At 45.4% G+C, this 24,624-nt stretch overlaps 1 protein-coding gene across 6 annotated transcripts in view; it reads right to left on the bottom strand.

Annotated features, from left to right (window-relative positions):
• FAM227B (family with sequence similarity 227 member B) overlaps window positions 1–24,624 on the bottom strand; it is a 3,234,040-nt gene that overhangs the window by 1,811,849 nt on the left and 1,397,567 nt on the right. The window lies entirely within an intron of this gene.

Genomic DNA, 24,624 nt, shown 5'->3' with positions numbered 1-24,624 from the left:
GGATAGAGCTACCGAATCTGCACAATGCTTTCAATTTGTAACATTCTTTTATTTGGTAACCGTTGAACATATAACAATAAAATAAGAATAAAAGGATTGGTACATTTGTTTCAAAAAAGTTAGGAACAAACACTTCTTCAGTAATTAGGTGCCTTAGGTACATACATTACAACAGAGTTAATCATATATTAATCATGTAATTATCCTTGAAAAAATGTCTAGACTTGAGTGTACAAACACATTGAAACCCACAGTTTAGCATCTAATCCAGTGCTTCCGAATTGTTTTAAAATCGCAACCCAATTTTTAGAAGGGCAAACTTTTGTGACTAACCCAGCTACAAAGGACATGAGACGGGAATAATATTTTAATGTAATAGTAGACATGCTTTTAAATTGCTGTGAATTACCAAAATAACATACTCTTTACAATTTTTTTGCGTTCCTCTCCAACTTATTTTTTTAAAGTGTCACAACCTTAACCACATCGTTTGATATTCCTTTATCGGATTGCTGCCAATATATTGACCTGCCCCATAAAAGTGGCCAATGGTGAACTGCCCTGAAGTCTGGAACTGTAACACTTTTCATAATGGGGTGCTGGCCGGCGACAACCTTTCCCTAAAAGCATAAGGCTTCTGAAAGACGCTGATGTTGATACAATGTTCTAAGCAATTTTCAAAGAAAGCGTCCTGCAGCAGAGTTTAGGGTAAAGTCTCATATACATTTTGTATGTTAAAACGAGGCCCAGTGGTACATTTTGACTATATTTTAAGCACTTGATAATATGTGATTTGCCCAGAATCAAAGGATGTTGAGCAAATGCCAGGACTCCAACCTGGTTCCCCAGATCCAAAGTCAACAGCTTTGGCCACATCCTCATTTCTCCATTTAGGTTTGAAAGTCATACACAAGTGGAATATTGTGTAGGATCATAGCACATTCTCCGTTGAAATGGCTTTGTCAAATGATAAAATAGCAGCAACATATACTTAAAGGTTCACCCGGAGTCTTGCTCTGGAATATTTGGAAGGGTTTGTTTTACAAATGGACTTAGGGACATATTTCAGCACTTTGACACCAGTCGTGCTGGAACAATTTTCTGCTAACATCAATGTGTTACATCAATAAATTAGAGGAATTGTGAAAAATCCTTCCTCCACACAAATAACAAGTGTAGCAAATGTATTCAGCTGGAGAGTGGTAAGGGTGTGGTATGTAGCTGGTGGTGCATTTTGGAGAGCACTGTCGCAAATATATTTCTAAACCACTATGCAGTAGAGCACAGTAATTTGCAGACTGCTTATTTTCCATTGAAGTGTCTACTAAACATGCACACATATACCGCTTTACTGATAAAACTATATGGAACCCAAATGATAATGTGTGGACTTCAGGCTTCAGTGAATATTTATCATTTAAGCCTCACCAATTAAAGTGTCTTGATTTGTTTTGATCCAAATAAGATCCTTGTTTCCTCAGCACTTCAGAATTACAAAACAAAGTGCTTAATATTTGCTTTCCTTACTGCTGATATATTCTGAAATATGTTTACTGTTAATTTACAGGTATTTAATTTTTGGTTTTTGTTACAATAAAATTACATTCTACAGCCTTTTTTCACACTCATTGAATCCTGCAATATAGTCACATTGTTCACTTTACAAATTCCTCACTTTGCAGTAAGACAAGTAAACACCAATCCTCATGCTAAAGGAATAAGCAACAGTTTGTCAGAAGACTTAGCCTGTCATTTGACCGCTGTCTTTTGAAGCACAGAAAATGTGACAAGATAAATGCAAAATGTAAAGGGAATTTTATTTATTGTTTGCTTAACTTTTGAACATCAGGTCTTTCGAGACCCACAAGAAATCGATTCACGAATCACAGTTTAGGAAACACTGATCTAATAAGATTATACTTTATGAATAATTGTTTCAAATATATTGCACTTGGACCTAATAAAGCAAAGAGATGAATATCAAGCAGTGACAAAGCCAATAGGTTGGGGGTTGGTGGCTGAGCTTTTGGAGATGCCAATGCTTGTTTTGCTTGTGAAATGTTTTATATGAAGGCACACACTGTATGAAAAGAAGCCATGTCTAAAACCAACAAGACATAAATATTTTGTTCAAAAGAGCACACATTTCATCAGTAGATCATTGCACTTAAGAGAACAATTTATTGCATGGATGTGCACATTGTGCAAGAGCAGCAGGCCATCACTCACATTCAAGTAGCCCAGTGGCTGAAGAGGGAGGTATGTTGTGACGTGCAGAAGCAACACATGTTTGACACTACAGTAGATCAATGGATAAAGAGGTCTTACTGAAAGCCCCTGTACATAAAGTAACTATATTTTTATTAAAAACCAAAGGTCTAACTCCAGACTTAGATATTAGAAACTGAGCCAACCTCCACGCCACTCAATTGCAGATATGTTTTACTACATAATAATAATAATACCTCATGCTAAAAGTATCCCTAATTTCATGTTGTAGTCTAAAATGCATATGTGTTTGGGGAAGTCAGGAGTTCATTGCTTACTTTAAACACAATTAGGACTGCAAGAACATATAAAAAGCAGCCAACTCTAGTATGTTGGACTTATAGGCAACAAGCTCTAAAATGAAACAATTTTAAGGAGTTCTTAATTTTTTGTATCAATATTCTCACGACAAAGAATCATCCGTAACTCATTCTAACTCAAACTTTTATCGCAACATATTTAAAGAATAGTATGCATACCAGCATGTCAGCAGTTATTACATCTCAGAGATTACAGTGGATTCATATTGTATCAAAAAGATTAAAGCTAAAAAGATTAAAGTAATACAACAAGGATGCTTCATCACGTAACATGCCAATTGGGGACTTTACAACAAGGATGTTTCATCATTTAACATGCCCGTTGAGATGTTACCCATCTCCAAGTGAATTATCTCTTGGGGAGACCACAACCTTTGTTTCAAGATCCTTTTGAATTCCACAAATTCAATTTAATGCAGTGTTGAATTACAGTTGCCAAGACTGAGATCTCTTGTGAGGAAGGCTCTACAGTTGACGCAATCCCTTGCCTTTATAACTTTAGTAACATCTCGGTAACACAGGTGTTGTATATGCTTAGTCGGATGACATCATGATCACCCTGGGACACCAGTCCCCTTACAATTCTCCAACTGGCTCCAGAACCTGTGGCCTTTTTCCTTACAGGGATCTTCAATCAGATGTTTTCTGATGGATATTTCCCAACTGCTTGGAAGAAGGCATCCGTTTTTCCGTTATTGAAAAAAACCTAACTTTGATTGTCAAGACGCGAACAGCTATCGGTCTATCTCGCAGCTTCCTCTGCCCACTAAGATTGTTGAGAAGGCCATGAATACAGAACTCACCAAGTTCTTGGAGGACAACAACCTATGGGATTGTGCGCAGTATGGCTTTAGAAGTCAATATGGCACCGAGTTGGCCCTGATGAATGTGTCTGAGGAAATCAGAGAAGTTCTGGATAAAGGCGGGAAGTCAGCTCTGATCCCATTGGACCTCTCGCCGTACTTTGATACGGTTGACTACAGCCAGCATGTTAGTCACCTTTTCTCAATGGGAGACAGGCACAAGGCTCTGGCCCTTCTAAAGTCCTTTCTCTCTCACAGAGAACAGCGGGTGGAGCTCGACAGGCATAGCTCATCTTGGTTCACCCTGCCCTATGGGGGGGCCACAGAGCTCCTCATTGACTCGAACACTTTTCAACTTGCATGTTACCCCCCTCTGCTTGCTCATAAAATCCTTTGGCTTTAAAACAGTGTCATATGCTGATGACATACAAATCGTGCCGTCTTTTTTTGGGCACCACACAGACACCGCTTTAAGATTTCAAGAATGCCTGGGCAAGGTTGAACAGTGGATGACCCAAAACTGCCTCAAACTGAACATAGGGAAAACCAAGGTGCTTCTTTTTGGAAATGATACGTCTTTCAGAGTCATTTTTTAGCCCAAACTAGCCTTTGCGGGGCAAATTAATGCAATCACATCCTCTAGATTTTTTTTTTTAACCATTAGAAAGATCCTACCCTTCATTCCTCTAAAGCTCTAGAAAGTCACTGGAGCCAAATGGGTGTTATGACTTGTCTCTCCTCCCTAGTAATACTCACAATGAACATGGTATTTCACTATATTTCTTTTTGTCAACAATAACAAATGTGGTAAATGGGAGTGATCAGTAGAACACCATCTGCTATGATGACTTTCTATGACCATCCATTGGCCATTTTCCCCAAAGTGGTTTAACCTCCTATTGGCCTGACCTTGGGAGATGGCATAGTCTATATATCACACTTGAAATACCTTCAAATTAACTATCCTATGAGTGCCATGCTTCTTGAAAACAAAGCAAGTCAAGCTCACGTTTTATTTTCATTTTTCTGTATAAAAAATATTTTAATGCAATGAATAATTTGTAAAAGAATTAAAATTCAATATGAAATAAGTTAAAAGCAAGCTACATGACCAAATATTTATCTTCTCCTTTGTCTTCCATGCGCCTGGCTACACCAACAACATTCAAAGAGACTATTACCATTGGATATAAGGGAGGCATCTTATTTAAAATAAATCACGTATAGTAACCACCCCCTCACTTTGTTGATCATGGTATTATTTTCTTTGACTTGGTCAGCTAACATTTGGTCACTACCATTCTCCCTGTTGAAATGCATTTTATCTTCAGATCACAATCATGTTTCATATGTTGGTGAGTTTATTATATAATGCAGTACATTTACGGCTATGATTTCCATCAGAAGAATGAACTACCCTCTGCTTTTGTATACTTGTTCTTACTTTAGGTTTAAAAAAATCAGAGTAAGCATTTAAAAAAAGAAAAAAAAGTTCTACAATAATTACCATTTGTAGGACCTTTGTGTGTAACCTTTCCTTCTGTGGACCCTTTGACGCTTCAGAGACCTCAACCTGATCAGAAACAAGATATTTTGAAACCAGTCGATTATACAATATTTTAATAAGTTATCTCTATTGGAGAGGTCATGTGGGCCATCTGAAAAATGTTCAAAATAACTTTGCCTAAGACAGACTCTGTCTTAGCGCAGAGTTTGGCAAAAACTTTGCCAACTACTCTGCGTGGTGGATTTTACCGAAGCCCATCCCTAGACCCGTAACTTACTGCTGACTTAAAGTGAAGCTTCTGATTTACACTGGCCTTTCGCACACATTGCGGCAGAGTGAGAGAGGCAGGGACTCACTCAAGTAACAGTGGTCCCACAATGATTCCCCATTGTTAGCATGTGCACCCTCCATGGTCCTGGTTACTCTTCTTTTCTTTTCCGGCATAGTAGGAAACCACCTGCTATCAGCCGGCAGGGAATGGCTTAAAAAGCAGGAAGAAGAAATGACACTACATCACAACTGTATCTACTCCAGGAACTGGCCTTTTCTGCGTGCACCCAAAAAACAAATGGGCACCGAGCTTGTAAGGGATAAAAAAGCACTAAAGGCAGGTACCTTGTTGTGAGAGGTGCAGGCGCACACCTCGCTGATGAGATATGGCTTTGGCGGCCGGCAGTAAGCTCTTTTAATGGGCTGAGTGCAGAGGATTACTCCCAGTGCAGACCCTGCGATTCGATGCCGTGCTCCCCTCTACATGTTCCGCCACTCCAACGCTCTCCAGGGCACACGCTGGGCGAGGTGAAAAAAACATATGTGACCAATTGGATTAAGGGGCAAGGCCCCTGTTCTTCGCACACCCAGGTGGAGCCTTGCCTCTCCCACCAGGTGAGCCCGGTAGGAGTTGTCACCTGGTTCCATGCTCCAGTTATCCCAGTTCCCCGTGACACAGCCGTGATGGGGACACACCAGGAAGGGCACCGCGCTGTCCTCTACCACAGGGGCGAGGTGGATGGTAAGTCTGTGTGCTTTCTAATCTTCTTTGTTGAAACTTTTCTCTGCCTGATGTGGAGCAGCACGTGCCTTGTCTTAAGTGACCAAATTGTATCAAAGACAACTGAAAAGCACAATGTAAGAATGGTTGTGATTTCCTTATTTTTCTGGCATGTGTGGGTCATTTTTTGTGATCTTATCTTAGGAGAGTGTGGAAAAAAATAAACAGAACATGGCGCAGGTGCTTGGCAGCCATAGGAGAGGGCTGGCACTAGATATTCAGCACGGGGACTCCTGCTGCCTTTCCCAGCCCCGTCAGTAAGCTTTTCACTCCCTTGGTGCTAGGTACGGGTGGATGGAACTTCGCGGAATCATGCTGAGTTTTCATTTAACTCCTGGAGTTTTCCCCACCCCTACTCAGCTACAGGCAGCTTTAGCTGTTTGTGGGCAGGCCTGTCATTTCCAATACATATCCTACATAGCCTATACTTACAGTGGGACTTAAGTCAGTCCCTTGATCATGATTGAATAGATTTATTGTCAATCTCTGGTGTCCACTCCAATTGAGTGACTTTCATCTCTATTCTTTTGTCTTGCCAAAATAGGCACATTTCTATCTCACAGTAATAGGATCACTTGGGTCCTTCCACTGCTGCCTTGAAGGGGCTTTTTTAAATTTTGTATCAGCACTTCTATACTCTCCACCCACTTCATTTATTTTTTATTTTTATGAGGCCCTGCCAGCTGTAAAGTGCAACCTGGTGTCAAGCAATTTTTTTCTGTTTCTACTCCCATGCTCCTTATCTCACTGCCATTTTATTTTTATGAGGTCCCAGTAGTTGCAAAGTGTGACGGCTTGCTTGCTTCCTTTTTGGGCAGACACCCACTTGTTTTCTTTTTTTTTAAAAAATACTTTTATTTTTTTATCATTTAAATTTGTTATACTTTTAATGTTTTTACTGTTATACTGTTGCTGGTTTTCATGTTAGAAGGTAAATAAAAATGTGTACGCATCCACCTCTACCCTCAAATGGGTTTTCAATAAAATAAAACCCATTGCAAGGTTGGTGACCATGCATGCAAATTAATATTGATACATGTGCTTGCATGAGAATCTCCAACTGGTCCAACTAGGAGATTGTCGGTCCAGACGGGGTGTCTTGTGTTGGGGGGTCCCACAGGGCTCTGCGTTATCCCCCTGCTATTTAATATCTACCTCCAGCTGTTGGTGGAAGCACTGGCAAAATTCGGATTGTCAAGTGTTTAACTATGCTGATCACACTCAGTTAATTGTACGCATTGATAACTCTCCTCAGGTACAGCTCAATGTACAGAATATCCTCCGGCTCACTATGAACTGGATGACTGTCAACTCACTTAAGGTAAACCCAGATAAGACTGAGGTGCTTGCTCTTACTACAGATGATTCACCTTGGTCTAGCCTCTTCTAGCCTCAAGAGATGGGCACCACCCGACACTGGTGCCAGCCGAGAAGAGCCTGGGTATCAAACTGAACACTCAGTTAACTCTAAACCGTCAGGTGTCTGCTGTGGTGGGGAGCTGTACTGGCCTGATGCGGCAACTCCGGAAGCTTGGGATCCTGTTGACATTTTCCACCATGCGTACCGTTGTGAAGGCACTTATCGTGTCACGCTTGGATCGCGGTATCGCAGTGTACACAAGGCTCCCTGACAAACTCCTGGGGAAACTCCAGGTGGTTTTAAATGATGAGGCAAGGCTGATTTTTAAACTGCCAAGGAGAGGGCATGCTACCCCCCGCTACAACAGTTACACTGGATTCATATCAAGGTCAGGTTTAAAGGCCTGTGCATTGCACATAAATCACTCTATGGAGAGGTACCTTGGGCTTATATAGTTGAGACTATTGGCTTTGCCAATGCTTTTTTTTTTATAATTGCTGATTGTGTGAACAGGCCTATTCACACAGGCAGATATCAATACTGGGTCAAGTTAAAGGTTTGTGGGTCCTTCTCAAGTAAGAAGCCAGAAATCTTCTCAGATTCAATACATAAGTTTAGCAAATAACCCTCGACCAAACCCCTTAAAGCTGTGGCACAGAGCAGACATGCTTAATGTAAGGAAAAGTGTGGAAAGTATTTACCACTACTAAAACAGTAAAAAAGACAAAACACAACACAATAAAAATCCCAACATTTCGAAAAACAGAGAAAATTTGAATTAGAATAATGACACAACAATGATAAAAATCCAATATGGGGAACTAAATATAGAACTTTTAAAACTTTTATGACATACAGTATCAAAATAAGTAAAGAGGGGATCAGAAGTACCTGTTCATGGTAGAGTGGAACCTAGGCACAATTTCAGGCTTACAGCAATGGAGCAGAGCCCCGACACACCAAGCAGGTCATCCTGTTGGAAGTTTTTACCTACTAACTTCCCCTTTTTTATGGCAGTCGAAATCATTGATACACAAGGTTGCTGGATTTATTCAATAAAGTTCTTTTGAAGTCAGAGAGCTGTTCGACAAGGTCCTGTTGAAGCCATTGGTTTTGGTAGGGAGAAGCTCAGAGGGAAATAAATCTAATTGTGCCTGAGCCCCCGCAATGGTCAAATACTTTTCGTTCCTTCCTCTGGTCAAGATCCCTACCTCAGACTTAGGGCTTTATTTAGAGTTTGTCACCCCCCATCACAAGCATGAAAGATGCACCGTCTGCAGTATTACCAGTGTATAATAGCCCAAAGCAGAGCATCCCATCAACTAAACTATAATTAAAAGCTCTTAATCTTTTTTTGGACCTCAATATCCTTCAGTGGAGCAAGCTTAAAGTTGCATCTAATAAATGACTCTAAAATTCAGACATCTTTGCTGCAGGACCACATAGAGATCCTGTAGGCCTTAGAAGTCCAAACATTTTCAGACTTTGTGGGGCAGCCTTTCTTGTTCATATCTATGGCTACTAGTATGTCAGGGATAGAACTTAGGTGTCAGGACTCACCCCAGCACGGTCTGGTCAAGGTCTAGTTGCAAATGGTCAGATCACTTCCACAACAGGTATCTTGCAGCTTCTCTTTTAGCTTGTTATGTCCTTGTAGCAACACAGGAGATCAACCAACTGACTCCAGGAGTCTACCTCTCAGTCCTGGGTAAAGGTGACAGCAGGTCCAGCCCGTCAGGTCTCTACACAAGACACAGACAACAGGTTCAGCCCTCTTCTGTTTAGCCACAGGTCTAGATGTGTACTGAGGATCTGTGGCTAAGGTGCCATTTTTGAACAATGCACTAGCCTATGGGTGGGGGCGACCTCTGGCCACTCCATATTCAATGAGAAATCTTCCAATGGGGACCTCCTTTCCCTTTTTCAGCACATCTGGTTAGCTTAACTGCAAACCATCTTACTATTCTTAGTGAAACCCAGCATGACAGAACCATCTTGCCCCAGCAGGATCCTAGTAGCCCAATCGGGAGTATGTCTAGGGAAGTAAGCAGTCCTCCTCAACCACACCAAACTAATTCAGGTACAAGTTCCACCTTCCACTGGATTGGTGCTAGGCTAGCTACAGTTGTCTCTGGGATCATGGGACTCCTTTTCCTAAGGTCTCACTTTATACTTATATATGAATGGACTGGCTTCACCGTGACCTCCTTCAAGTTAATATAGTTCCTGAGCCCTACCTAACTGTTTTTCCTGAGAGAAGATGAGTCACACAAAGGTCTTCCTGCTAAAAGGCTCAAGCCTTTGTTTCTGCTCTGTGAGCAGTTTTCACACCACATTAAAGGATAAGCACTGACAAGAAGGCAGGCAAGTTAACGCTAAGTAGCCCTTGGAGCTTGAGACAAGCAAAGAATAGCATTTTAAAAGTTTCTTTTTCAGTACACATCTCAAAAATTGAACATCCCCATTGAATTGAATTTTTAATAAATATTCAAAACAATGGTTGAGCAATCTCTGTTGCTTATCCCAGATGAAAGTTTTTAAACAAAGTATTTTAAATACACCTATGTTTTCTTCCTATGATCAGCTTCAGCCCAGTCAAAATAGCTTTTGGTGGCATATCACTCTAGGGACATGCCATCATGAAATTCTTACATGTTCTAGTATTAAATACCAGAAGCCTGACTTTGTGGACCACAAGGTCTACTAGTGGGGACTTATTTAATATTAAAAAGCAGTGTTTTTTCCTGTGAAAAAGGGGTTATTTTTGACAGGCCAACCTACACACAAAGGTCTGAAGACATGTTTCCAGCTTAGTGGATAGCACAGCATGTGCTGCTGTCCATAGGTGAAATTTTACTTTCCATGCTATTCATGTATTTTCTTGCACATATGCTATTACCTTATTGGAAAGTTAAAATATGCCAATCAGGTGTTAGTCAATTCTATCATTTTGTAGGGTTTTTCATCTTCATTCAAGAAAAAAAGAATGGTTCACAATCAGGGACACTTGTACTTAAGGCATTGTACAGTCAATAACCAAGTCCGTAAACCATCCCCATTCTCCATTGTCTTTCCTTTTCGCCTAAACACATTTGCACTAGATCCTTGCGGCTGCCTGACCACTAGTTTCATAATGTAAAGTCCATAATCTTTTTTTTTTTTTTGAAACTTTATTTATAATTTTCCAAAAGAAATAAAATAATAAAGGTAAACATGCATGATGAAAACATACAGATGATTCATAATGTGTCACTCTAGTCACATACATGTAGTATACAATAATCCTAACATACTCAAATATCATTCTCAGGCCAAGGTGAAAGGCACATGGGGGGGTGCAATGCCAGTGGTAAACCTCAGAGGGAGCGGAACCCCACCTTTGTATCAACTGGATATGGACATCACCTGAGTTTTCCAATCAACTGGAAGAAAAGGGTAACATAAATAGAGGTACCGTACAATGCATTATACAAATCAAGTGACAAAGGTAGTAACCCTGCACAATCCTTCAACCAATCCCCTCGGGAACAATATCATTAGTAGGGGTAGTCTGGCTCCTGGCCATGGCGCCGGCGATATATGATTGGTACGGGCCCCAAATATCATTGGGTCTGGAAGTAGAGGAAACCATGGTGGAGTACTCATCACTGTTGGCGTTGCAGTGCGCCAAGCTCCGGAGCCAGGAACCGTGTAACGGGGGGTGTCGGTCACACCATCGCAATGCCACCTCGCACTTAGCCAAGAAAAAACCCAGCGCTGCTAGCCTACGCACCGCCCTTGGAAATTCGGCCATGTAACCCAAAAGGGCAATCTCCGGATGGGAACCAGATTCAGGAGCAGCATATCACCAAGTGTGCGGTGCACCTTTGACCAATAATCATGGATCACTGGGCACGACCACGAGAGGTGCGCAAAGTCCGCAAAGGGCCCACCGCACTTGGGGCAAGCGTGGGGTCTGGCTGGGTCTATCCTATGCAATCGCGCTGGTGTGTAGTATAATCTATGCAAGAATTTTAAGTGTAGAAGCTTATGTTTACTATTTAGAGAGATGTCTTTGGTCGCCCTACAGCACCACTGCCACTGTTCATCTGAAATAGGGTAACCCAAATCTGCCTCCCATGCGGCCCGCACCCCTTGATCCGGGGTAGGGAGAAGTTCGCAGCACATATGATATAACTTAGATACCAAATGATTGCCCGATGGATGTTGAATGAGAAAGGTGAGGGGGGACATCTCCTCAGGAGGGAGGGGGAACGAGGGGAACGAGGCACGCAGTAAAGAGCGCAGCCTGGTTAGCACAAAGGAGTCCATAAATGATCTCTCCGTGAAGCGTTGATCTTCTGTGAGTGAGAAGGCATGACCGTCAGGGAACAAGTCCCCAATAGTAGAGATGTGTAATTTGGTTAAAGTTTGCCGTACCACAGATTCCCCAGTTATTGGTAGCCAGGTGGGATTGGGCAATGGGAGGGCCAGAGAGTACAGCTGGTCAAGACCAATAAGTCGGCGCAGTCTTCCCCATGCCCAGCAGGTCGATGAAACAGTTTGAATATCCCGCGGGTCTCTAGGAAAGTCCGACGGTAGAGTGGTGGATAGCGACCCCGGCAAAACCAAGTCGGTTTCCGGTTTCAGATAAATAATCCGAGCGTCAGGGTGGAACCATGGGTATGCGTAGGAGCATTGTGCTACCAAAAAAACAAGTAAAAAATCGGGGACACCAAGTCCACCACGCTCATATGGGAGTGTCAACACGTGCCAAGACACGTGCGGAGTTTTGTTTCCCCACACCAGCTTTAGTAATAAGGAACGTAACTGTGTGAAAAAATTTTGGGTGAGGGGCACAGGTATATTATTGAACAAATATAAAAACCGTGGCAGTACTATCATTTTAATTATGGCGACGCGCCCAGCCATAGACAATGGGAGCCGATTCCTCCGTTCAATCTGGCCCTCTAGGGCAGTCAGCGCAGTGCTGTAGTTTAGTCTGATGATGGATTCAGTATCTAAATGAACTTGGACTCCCAAATATTTCACCGAGTCCCGGTTCCACGTGAGGGGGAAGGGGCTGGACCATTCAGCTGTACTGGGTGTAAGTGGAAATATAACAGATTTATGCCAGTTTATACGCAGGCCCGAAAACTTGCCAAACCGGGTTATTTCCAAGATCAAAGGCTCTAGGTTGATCTGGGGCTGCCTGACATAGAGGACGGTGTCATCCGCATAAAGCGAAATAAAGAGTGGGCCCGTGCGAAACTGGAGACCGCGGTGTAAGTGCCTCTCCTGAAAATGACGGACCAACGGGTCCATCGCTTAAATGTACAATAGTGGCGACAGAGGACAACCCTGACGCGTACCACGCGTCAGGCGGAACTGGTTAGTGATGGTACCATTAAGGCGCAGTCTGGCCGTAGGAAGAGTATACAATAACTCCACTGTATTCACTAAGCACTCAGGTATTCCCATATGGCGCATCACAGACATAAGGAATGGCCACTCCAAAGAGTCAAACGCCTTCTCGGCATCTAGGAGAATCGCCGCTGCCGTGGTGGCAGGGTCAACACGGTGCAAAATGGAAAAAAGGGTGCGGAGATTGAGTGAGGTGGAGCGATGCGGTACAAAGCCAGATTGAACTGGGGATATAATGGACTCCATTAGTAACGAAAGGCGGATGGAGATGACTTTCGCTAGGATCTTGTAGTCCAGGTTTAATAAAGATAGAGGACGATAAGATCCACACAGAGTGGCATCCTTTCCCGGCTTGGGTAGAAGCACAATGACCGCCTCCCTAAGAGTGGGGGGCAGACAACCCTTTTCGAGGGCCTCAGCGTACACCTCCACCAAGCGGGGAACCAACAGTTCTTTATAGGCCTTGTAAAAATCGGCCGAAAAGCCATCCAATCCAGGGGCTGAAGACCCTCTCATGGAGTCAATAGCCTCGATGATATTGTCAGGCGTGATAGGATCGGCCAGAAAGTCTTTCATCCAATTTTCCAAATACACCATCGCTATCTCATTAAGGTAATTCCCTCGTTAATTGGCGTCATCAGCTAACGTGGAAGTGTACAAAGATGTGTAATAAGACAAAAAGGTCTCGCAGATCTCAGGTGTGGTGCGCAGTGTGTCTCCTGTCGGGCCTTTGAGTTCCGTGATGTAGGAAGATTTGTAAGGGGGGCGAAGTAGTTGTGCCAACAATTTGCCTGGTCGATCTCCTTCACCGTATTGCCTAGCCGTGTGTGACTTAACCAAAAATCTAAGTTCCCTGTCGGCCTCCTCTCTAAACTCCATCATCAATTGTAAGCGCTTTGTCTCCCTCTCCTCCGTATATTGTTGAAGCTGTCCTGCATCTAGCGCCGCTATGTCACGCTCTATCCTGGACAGGGTCGCGCGAACATCGCGCAGCACTCCAGTATGTTTAGCAATGCATACTCCCCTGATGGTTGCCTTAAATCCTTCCCACAGGACAGCCCAGGTGTCAACCGTACCCGTGTTGAGCTCAAAATATTCTTCAATGGCCCCCCTAATTTCGTCCGTGAAAACTGGATCTGATAAAGCTTTCCCGGGGAAGCGCCACTGTCTTTCATAACCTCCCGCCCTAGGAATCTTCAGTCTCAACACTATGGGAGAATGATCAGACAGGGTACGTGGGAGCGTAAGAAGGCCATCAACACACCCAACCACTTCTGGGGAAATTAGTCGATCCTGGTCCAGGTGTCATGGAACCCGGAGTAGTGTGAGTAAGCCGGTGAAGAGACATGCAAAGACGCCTCGATGTCTATGAGGGAAAAGTGGGAGCATATATCAAGGAGGACTGGGCGTGAGTGGGGTTTAGTGTCTCGGGCGGAGGATGTACTGTCTCTGGATGGATTAAGCAGCAGATTAAAATCGCCACAGAGTAGAAACAAACCTGGGTCTGAGTTCAGCAGATGTACCTGCAACTCATTGAAAAAAGCAGGAGTGTCTGTGTTGGGGGCCATAGACTCCAACGAGTGTGATCATGTGGCTCAAGAGGGTCCCCGCAACAATGACATATCTGCCCTCTCTGTCAATGACTGTGTGAGTTAGCACAAAAGGTACCTGCTTATGTATACAAATAGCAACCCCTCTGGAATATCTGCTATAGTGGGAGAAGAAGCGGTGAGATCCCCAGCTTCTGGCAACTTGTGAAGCATCATCCGATGATAAATGAGTTTCTTGCAGGAAGACTACGTCAATCTTATGCCTAGCAATGTAATTAAAAACGTGCTTACATTTCCTGGCGTTGTTTAGTCCCCTAACATTCCAGGACATCAACGAGAGTTCAGAGGGGCCGAGCTGTAACCCTAACCTGGCCATGAGTACAGGGAGAGTAAAGTTGACCTATCACATGAGCAGCTCAGCAAGATTATTGCAGTTGTGGAAATGTCGCAACACATTCTAAAAAAACAGAACCAAACAAAAACCCACTCCCACCCTCCACCCAACCTCTCACATACCCCAAAGAGGAAAACCCAACCCAATGTGGCGGTGAAATGCAACATTATGTATGGAAAAAGTACATTGTAAACTAAGTCCACTGCAGTAAATAAATCAACAAAAACCCAGAAAACAAAGGCGTTCGCCATTAGGGGTTGCAACGCCACGACATCCGGGCTAACCAATACAAATGACAATGTAATAACCAGATCAGTGGACCGTCAGACAGTTCCCAAAGTGTCCATGCCATAGGAGGAGAATCAAAAAAACATGGGCAAGAATCAAATTGTCAGCCGGGGCCTGAGCTCGAGAACAGTTCCACGCTGTGCTGGGAATCTCCCTGTGCCGGGGAGGGTGCTCTGGAGTTAGCAGCAGCCTGCGTGCCTCTGGACTTATAAGAGTGACAAAACTCCTGAACTTCCGTCGGGGTGTCAAAAATGCGGGCCTTGCCAGCGACTTCCACCCTAAGGCGCGCAGGGTAAAGCATACCATACTTAAGACCTAAATTGTGTAGAGCAGCCTTGACCCCAGTGTATTTCCGGCACGCCTCTTGAACCATAAGGGTGAAGTCGGGATAAAAGGACAGGGAATCGCCTTGCCATCGTATCTCCCCTTTCTCAGGGGCCGCTCGGAGGGCAGCATCTCGGTCCCTGAAGTTCATGATCCTGACTATGATGGGACGCGGCGGTTGACCCGGTTTTGGACGGGGACCCAGGGACGGGTGGGCCCGCTCCACCACAAACCCCGGAGTAAATTGTTCCCTGCCGAACAGGCCTATGAGTAGGTTTTCCACGAAGACGCCCATCCGACCAGTTTGGTAGATTCCGCCATGCCTAAAATACGAACGTTATTGTGTCGTCCGCGTGCCTCCAAGTCTTCATTTTTTATAGCCACTTCTTTTAGGATCTTTTCAACTCGCTCAAGTCGCTTCAGTGCTTTGGCATCCGCGTCCTCAATATCGGAAACACTGGCTTCAACAACATCTAGCCGGCGATCATGTGCTTGCACTTTAGAGCCCATGTCGGCAAGTTTTTGTTCCAAGGTGTCAAATCTGCTGTCGAGTGATTTGAATCCAGCCCTCATTTCAGTCATCATGGCCGTGACCAAGGAGGTGGTGTTGTCCTGAGGGGGGAGAGGCATCGCGTCCGATGAGGATCCAGTAGCGGAGTCCGTAGCCAGCATGGAGGCCTTGTCAAAGCTGAGCTTTCGTTGATTAGGGTCCCTTTTCCCCATGCTGACTAGTGGGCAGCCCGGTGCGGAAGAACAGACAGCAAGATAGGTGTAGGGTAGACGAAGTGGTCGCGTGCAGGCGATCAAGAAGGGGCGTGCAGAGCAGTCATGTAAGGCCTCGCAGAGATCAGGCAGCCAAAGGCAATGGAGTGGCGCCTATAAAGTCAGGAGCCAAGCAGTTGTGAAGGCAGGTCACACACTAGGAAAGACACCCCCGATACTCCACAGGTGGTTAAGAAATGCACCGCATCCAGGTTCCAGAACGCTCAGGACCACAATGGCTGTGTTCTCCAGCAAAATGGCGGACCAGGACTGCCGTGCCGTCAGGTAAGGGGCAATCGGATCAGCCGTCCCAGCGCCACGTTCATCAGGCAGCTACAGGGGGAAGACACCGAGGGAAGACGGGGCCACCTGGCCTCACAGCAGTCCAAGCCCCCGAGACACCCGCCACCACCCTCGCGTCCCCCCGCGGCACCCGGACCAGACCGCGCAACCCCCCAGAACCTCCCGGGAGCAGCCGCTACTCGAGTCCCCGGCTCCGGCCTCCGCTCCAGGCCTTAAGGCCGCAGTGCGCCCCGGAGTCGCGGAACCAGCACGGCCCAACCCCCAAGCCGGGCCGAAAGAAGCACACCCAAGCCCCCAGCGCCCCAAGCGAACGCGGGGTGAAAGGCGACGCGCCCACGGCGCAGAACTCACCGGATGTCAAGGCGCGGAAGAGAGGACGCCGATGACACCCAGCTCATCCTCCCCCTCACCAACGACTCCACCACCGCTAGAGCCAACCTACACGAAGGGATGAAAGACGTCGCCGACTGGATGAGAAACAGCCGCCTTAAACTGTACTCAGACAAGACGGAAGTCCTCATCCTGGGATCATCACCCTCTGCCTGGGACGACTCCTGGTGGCCCCCGGCTCTGGGCACCGCTCCCAAACCAACAGACCATGCACGAAACCTGGGCTTCATCTTGGACTCCTCCCTGTCAATGACCAGACAAGTCAACGCCGTCTCAGGCTCGTGCTTCAACACCCTGCGCATGCTCCGCAAGATCTTCAGATGGATCCCCACGGAAACCAGGAAGACCGTCACCCAGGCACTCGTCACCAGCCGACTAGACTACGGGAACACCCTCTACACCGGAACCACAGCTAAACTTCAAAAAAGACTCCAACGCATCCAGAACGCCTCCGCACGACTCATCCTCGACATCCCCCGACACAGCCACATCACCAGACACCTGAGAGACCTGCACTGGCTCCCTGTCAGCAAGAGAATCACGTTCAGACTCCTCACCCACGCACACAAGGCTCTCCACAACCTGGGCCCCAAGTACCTCAACGACCGCATGACCTTCTACACGCCCACCCGCCAGCTACGATCGACCAGCCACGCACTCGCCACCGTTCCACGCATCCGCTGAGCCACCGCCAGAGGAAGATCCTTCTCCTACCTGGCAGCCAAGACTTGGAACTCCCTCCCCACCCACCTTCGGCGAACCCAAGACCATCTCTCCTTCAGGAAGCAGCTCAAGACCTGGCTGTTCGAGCAGTAACTTACCCCTCCCCCAGCGCCTTGAGACCCTCCCAGATGAGTAGCGTGCTTTACAAATGCCGTGATTGATTGATTGATTGATTGTGCCCAGAAACACATATCTCCATAAACACTTTTACCATGCTCTGCATGGGTTTACATTTTGGCTGTCTGCTTATCTGCAATTTGACTATCAGGTAGATCCATCACATCTTTACATGCTAGATCCTAAGCAAATCATAATGCCTATGTGACACCAAAAAATCACTAGATAATTGCCTTGCGTAATAAATTAAACACTGCTGAATTTAATTATTGGGTTTGCTCTGGCATGGCAAACTATTTAAAAATATCTCAACAGAATTATTTTCATTAGTCAATTACTGTATCAATGTGAGGTTAATACCTGTCGTAGTAATAGTTAAGCGTCTGTTTTAGGTGTATGCCACCACAGAGCTGTTATCATTGTAGATAATATTATACATATAGTGACTAATAATGACATTAATAAGCATTCTGCAAAACTTCCCCAGTTCTGTTTTTCAAGAACTTTCTAAGGAGTACATTAGTTTGCTGTACCTAAGGAATGAATTCACTGGCAGCAGGCACATTACCACGCTCACCGTTATCATCTGAATCTTGTCACATAAATTCTGAGCACTGCGACTTAGAGCAGATCTCTCCGGATGCGGGTTGTTCAACACAGCCTTAGTCAACAGTGTCCTTTTTCAAAGTTTCTTTTATCAAAAGCTGTCCTATATATTTTCAAGCAGGTAGTGCAGTTTCTATAACAATTCAAATGTACTGGGGGTTGCAGGATGCAGACACAGAAGTGACTTAGAATGCTTAAAAAAAAGTTGAAAACAGTTAATATTAAACATGCCCTGAAAGATTTGTGGGTTTCACTAATTCTCCAGAATCTCATATTAATAGTTGCCCAACTGTATGTAGCAACTCTATTAGTGTACTGCCCCAAGCATACGGCAGCTATAATACTTGGTGGGTCAATTCCATTGGTTAGCAGGACTACGGCCACACAGCCCTTTCTGAACACTCTGGGCCTAATTACGAGTGTGTTGGTCCTCGGACAGCCAGGATCGCGGCAGTGGCGGTCTTCTGACCTTGGCTGTCATGTCGCCTTGAGACAGCCACTGCCGCCAGAGGACCACTGTTCAGTGGCGCGGGATTCTTGAGGCAGTAATATGCTTGGCAGGACTGATACGGTCCTGCTAAACATATAACGACTTTCCTCAACGCTACGGATTTCATGTAGGTCTTTCCTCCATAAAAGAAATCGCGCAATAACTCACTGTCCACAACTTCTTGGTTAGCAAGAAAGGCCACTTTATTAAGACAGGTGCAAATTAACTTCTAATCAAACATCTTGCAATTCATTATTTAATAAACCAAAAATTCCTTCAACTTATCTTAGCATCCTTATGAAAGACGAAACCCCCACCAAGTTAACCCAAACAAACCCAGGAGCAACTGACTCTTGTTGATACCCCCCTCCTTTCCTTTAACTGAACTTTGAGGATGGACCAACTCGCTCCAGGCTGCCCACCCTCCAGAAAAAGCGCCTACCAACTAAAATTGCACCTAGACCTGTCTTAGTGTGGCAACCGGGAATAAACAGCTTCGGCAGTACCCAAAGCACAATAAAACATCAAATAAACAGGACCTGAAAGAGAAAGAGGGAGGGTGGGTGGCAGGGGCAAAAACAACCTTCGCCACCCGCCTCCCCCAGCACAGTTCCTTTCCCGCCCTTTCTACCCCTATTTATCCCTTTTCCCTTCCGCTCCAACTAGCTAATCACCCCCCCTTGCACCTGTGGCCAGTTCCCTTGCGCGAACCAACCCAGGGGAGAGACCGGCTCGCACACTGCTCCTCCTGGGTCCCCCCTCGCGCAATAACTCCCTGTCCACAACTTCTTGGTTAGCAAGAAAGGCCACTTTATTAAGACAGGTGCAAATTAACTTCTAATCAAACATCTTGCAATTCATTATTTAATAAATCAAAAATTCCTTCAACTTATCTTAGCATCCTTATGAAAGATGAAACCCCCACCAAGTTAAACCAAACAAACCCAGGAGCAACTGACTCTTGTTGATAAACCCCTCCTTTCCTTTAACTGCCCTTTGAGGATGGACCAACCCACTCCAGGCTGCCCACCCCCCGGAAAAAGCGCCAACCAGGAAAACCGAATAAAGTTTTCCTGCCCCACCAAAGAAAAAAACGTCAATCCCGTCCTGTAGAGCACCACAGATGCTCGTCCAAAATCCAAGCAATGAAATCCCGCAATTCCAGTAACTAAAAAACCTGCGCCATCTGAGAAAGGTGGACCCCACCCTCACGGAAAAAATGCCCCTCAGTAAGCTGTCGATGAGTGTGAGATAAAATGTGAAAATGTGGTAAAGTGCATAGGCTCGCTACCTAAAATGTAATGGTAATTGGTTTCTCCATGACTGACTATTTGATTTACTAGGAAATCCCTAGTACACTACACCATGTGTTCCCAGGACCAGGAAATCAAATGCTACCAGTGGGCCTGCAGCACTGATTGTACCACCCACCGAAGTAGCCCCAAAAACATGTCTCAGTCCTGCTACTGCAGTGTCTATGTGTACCGTCAATCAATCAATCAAAACTACCATTTTGATTGACAAATGCACCCACTTGCCAGGCCCAAACCTTCCCTTTTATCACATGTAAAACACCTCTAAGGTATGCCTAAGCTACCCTCATGGGCCGGGTGCAGTTTATTTAAAAGGTAGGACATGTAGAGTCGTGTTGCGCATGTCCTGGCAATGAAATACTACTAATTTAGTTTTTCACTACAACAAGGCCTGTCTCTCCCATAGGTTAGCATTGGAGCTGCCTTGTAACATCTTACAAGTGTATCTACCAGTTGGCAGCTGATAAAAAAATTGGAGTTTGGTGTCTCTGATCTAACAATTTTGAAATCACATATTTTAGTGAAGTTAGTTTTTAAATTGCAGGTCGGAAAAAATCACTTTTAGAAAGTTGGCATTTTCTTACTTGAACCATTCTGTTCCTCTGCTTGCTTTTGAATACATGTCTGGGTCAGTTAGGCTATTTGTGTATTCACTCCAGCAGTGGGGGCTGGTAACTAAGATTTTTTTGGTGAAAATATTTTTATTGCATTTTCAAAGATTAACAACTTATGAGGCTCAACATAGCTTTACCTTAAGCCAAGAGTGTTGGTTAGCTATGCACGCACTGGGAGGCACGAAGACCCCAAGGCCCAAGGCCCCCGGAGGGATCACAGCAGGATCAAGGTTTGCTATGTTTGAAAGAGATGAAAGGCCCGCAATCAGGAGCCACGGATAAAGAGTGTCAAACCCTCCAATAGGTACACAACCAGCGGACTTCATATATAATCAAACCCTTCATGGGCGTCCGCCGTGATATCAGACATGTGTGTAAGGGCCAGAGCCTGCCACAGCCAGGCACGCCACTGGGAAAGGGAGGGGGCCTCCGGTTTCTTCCATGCTGCTGCCAAAATGTTGAGTGCACCCAGGCATGGCCACATGACGGAACGATCCCCCAGAGTTTGGTGTTGCAATACAGGATTGCTCACCCCCAAAAGGACGTGTTCCAGGGAGTCCGGTATTGGGTATCCTAGAATCTTTTTGAGTTGGGAGAGAATTTCCTTCAAGAACGGTTGAATGGTAGGGCAGTCCCACCATATGTGATGAAAATCAACCAGTCGCCCACATTCCCGCCAACAACTGCCTGGAGTGTTCGGAAAAAGAGTGTAGTTTTTGGGGGTATAAGTAGGCAATCATACATAATCTTATAATGGGCTTCCCTTAGAATCATGGAGCGATTAAATTTAGCGATATCTTTGCATTGACAACTCACTTGTTTCATTGTTATAGGGTTCTACAGGATGAATGAATGAATGAATGAAAGTATTTATAGAGCGCACGGTGGCCAAACGGCTTCCTGGCGCTGAGAGCTCTAGTGAACAGAACAGACAGGGCCAAGGAGTTAGCAGGGGTAGGCCTGGGCAAACAGGAATGTTTTTAGCGCTTTACGGAAGTGTGAGAAAATGGGGATAGAACGCATAGAAAGAGGGAGGGAATTCCAAAACCGGGGCGCAAGGACAGAAAATCTGGTTCCACCAGTGCGAGTTTTACGGAAACGGGGAACAGTGAGGAGGGCAGAGGAAGATGATCGGAGGGTGCGAACAGGGGTGTGAGTAGAGATCAGAGAGTTGATAAACGCCGGAGCAGAGCGGTCAACAGCCCGAAAGACAAGGCACCCTAGTTTGAACAAGGATCTCTGCAGGATAGGTAACCAGTGGAGGGATTTAAGGACAGGAGTGATATGGTGAGTTTTGGGGAAGTGAAAAATAAGACGGGCAGCCTGATTTTGGATTGCTTGAAGACGGCGAGTTTCGTAGGCAGGGATACCTACGAACAAGCTGTTTCCATAATCAAGGCGGGAAGTGATGAGGGCAGAAATGATAATTTTAAGAGAGTCAAGAGAAAAGAAACGGGAGATTTTTCGGATCAGCCGGAGGGAAAGAAAGCAAGAGGATACTACAGCACTGACCTGGCCGTGCATAGACAGGTCCTGGCTGACCTTAATGCCCAACGTTTTAACGGAAGGAACGGGGGTGGGAGGGGGACCAAGAATAGGGGGCCAAAAAGCGGAAGACCAAGGGCTGGATGAGCCGCCAGTCAGGACAAGCTCAGTCTTGTCTGGATTGAGCTTGAGGTGATTGGCGCTCATCCACCCAGAAATGAAAACCATAGTGGAACGAAAAAAAGATAGGGAGTGAGAAGAAGAAGAGAGATCAAAGACGAGCTGGAGGTCATCTGCGTAGTTATACACAGAGACCCCCAGCTCAAGGAGAGAGGAAATAAGGGGGTGAATGTAAAGATTGAAGAGAAGGGGAGAGAGGGAGGAACCTTGGGGGACCCCACAGGGCACCGGGAGGGGGGGAGCAGAAAAACCGGGGAGGTGGACAGCTTGTGAACGTCCTGTTAGAAAGGACGTGATCCAAGAGAGGGGGGGCCCCGAATGCCCGCTGCGCTGACACGGTCAAGAAGGATGTTGAGGTCGACCGTGTCAAACGCAGCGGACAAGTCGAGGAGGACCAGGGCTTGAGGGGAGTTGGTGTCAGCCTTAGCTTTCAGCTCGTCGAGGACGGCGAGCACCACTGATTCGGTCGAATGGCCCGAACGAAAACCTGCCTGATGGGAAGCAAGGAAATGGTTCTGCTCGATATAAGAGGAAAGACAAGAAGTGACGTAGCTTTCAAGAATTTTAGCAAGATAGGGGAGAAGAGAAATAGGTCTGAAATTAGAAGGGAGGGAGGAGTCAAGACCAGGTTTTTTAAGAATGGGGGAAACAATAGCAGATTTAAATGACAAAAGAACCAAACCAGTAGAAAGAGAAGCATTAAGAAGGGAAAGAGGAGTAGCAGGGCAGAAAGAAAAAAGAGTTTTCAAGATGCGAGCGGGGCACAATCGGTGGGAGAGCCAGACTTGATTTTTGTGAGCAAAGCTAGGAAGGAGTCCAAGGAAAGAGGCGGGAAAGAAGAAAAGGAAAAATTAGACGCAGAGAGGGCAGGATGAAGTGGGATAAAGGGAGTGATAGAAATGTTGGATTTAATTTTGACGATCTTCTCGATAAAGAAGTCGTTTAATGAGGAGCAGAGGGTTTGGGAAGGAATAAAGTTAGGGCAAGCACGATCAGAAGTGGCCAAGTTGTTAACCAAGGAGAAAATCTCTTTAGATTTGTTGGCAGATAAGACTACCTGCTCGGAAAAGTACTTGGTCTTGGACACAAGGATGGCTTTCTTGTACTCATTAAGGAGAGATTTGTATTTGGCCTTAAGGTCGGGGCAGTAGCTGCGTCGCCAGAGGATTGAGTTCCAGAAAACAGTATGTCACGGGGCTAAGAGGGACCCGCCGTGAGGAGGAGATAATAGAGAAACAAGATGCAGCCCTTAGTTGTCCGACCACCGGTCTGCACAATTCTCTATATGGGGAGCAGATCCCTAGACGTGGCGAGTCTGAGGCAGCCAGTAGTTCAACTGAAAATAATGATATTCCCGTGTAGGTGGAAGTTTAAAAATGGAGGCACAGTTATCAAAAGAATGTATTTCCCCTCGGAAAACCATTTGTCTGACAACATTAGGCAGCTGCCCTCCCTCCATCTGTCAAAAGGACCATCCTGCAAAGCAGGGGGGAAGGCGGGATTAAAATGAATAGGTGTATAGGGGGACAGGAAGGTCATCAAGGGCACAGTCTTGGTGGCCATATCACAAGCTTTAAGAGTAGTAGCTATAGGAGTGCTAAGGTAAACATTTCTAGGTCTGTCCTGTTTCGTTTTCCATGGAAAGTCCCATATGGTTCTACCCGCTACCAACATATCCATATGGAACCAAAGTTTGTCTGAGGCTGTGAGGGAACATTCAGCCAAAACTCGGAGCTGGGCTGCTCTATAGTAGAGGAGGAAATCTAGAAGGGAAAGCACCCGTGAAAGTCGTTATCTGGTCAATAGTCGTTGAGCTAAGCGGGCCCTACAAGCCTGCCAAATTAATTTTATCATCATCGCCTTTAACTCGGCAAACAGCTCCCTATCCACCGTAATCAGTCGGCCCTGAAATAGGTAGAGTAGCTGTAATCCAAGTAATGTATGTGGAGCCCGACTTCTTGAAATCTGTTTTAAGTTGTCATAACAAGAGGGAAAAGTTAGCTTTATAAAGATCCGATGGGTTGGGGGTAATTTTAATGCCCAAATATGTGATTTCTTTGTGGACGCACCTGAATAGCTTCTACACTGGCAGATTAAGTAAGAAATACTTTGAAAGGTTAACCTTAAAATATGCCCCTTTCTTGAAGTTGCTGAGTTTGGCTTGTATAGCTGGGAGCGAGGTACGAGGATCCGTAATGGGTAGCAGAATATAGCCAGCAAATAAAGAGATTTTATGTTTGTCCAGGCCAAACTTAATCTTGTGGATTTCCGGATTAGCCCTGATAAGCGCAAAATGCATAAAGCATGCGTTAGAGGGGGCAGCCTTGTCTTGTACCCCTTGATAAGTTAAAATAGTCTGAGGCTACCCTGTTG

Source organism: Lissotriton helveticus, chromosome 3_2 (assembly GCF_964261635.1).
Source record: "Lissotriton helveticus chromosome 3_2, aLisHel1.1, whole genome shotgun sequence".
Taxonomy (NCBI): Eukaryota; Metazoa; Chordata; class Amphibia; order Caudata; family Salamandridae; genus Lissotriton; species Lissotriton helveticus.
This window is presented reverse-complemented; position numbering and strand designations above follow the sequence as displayed.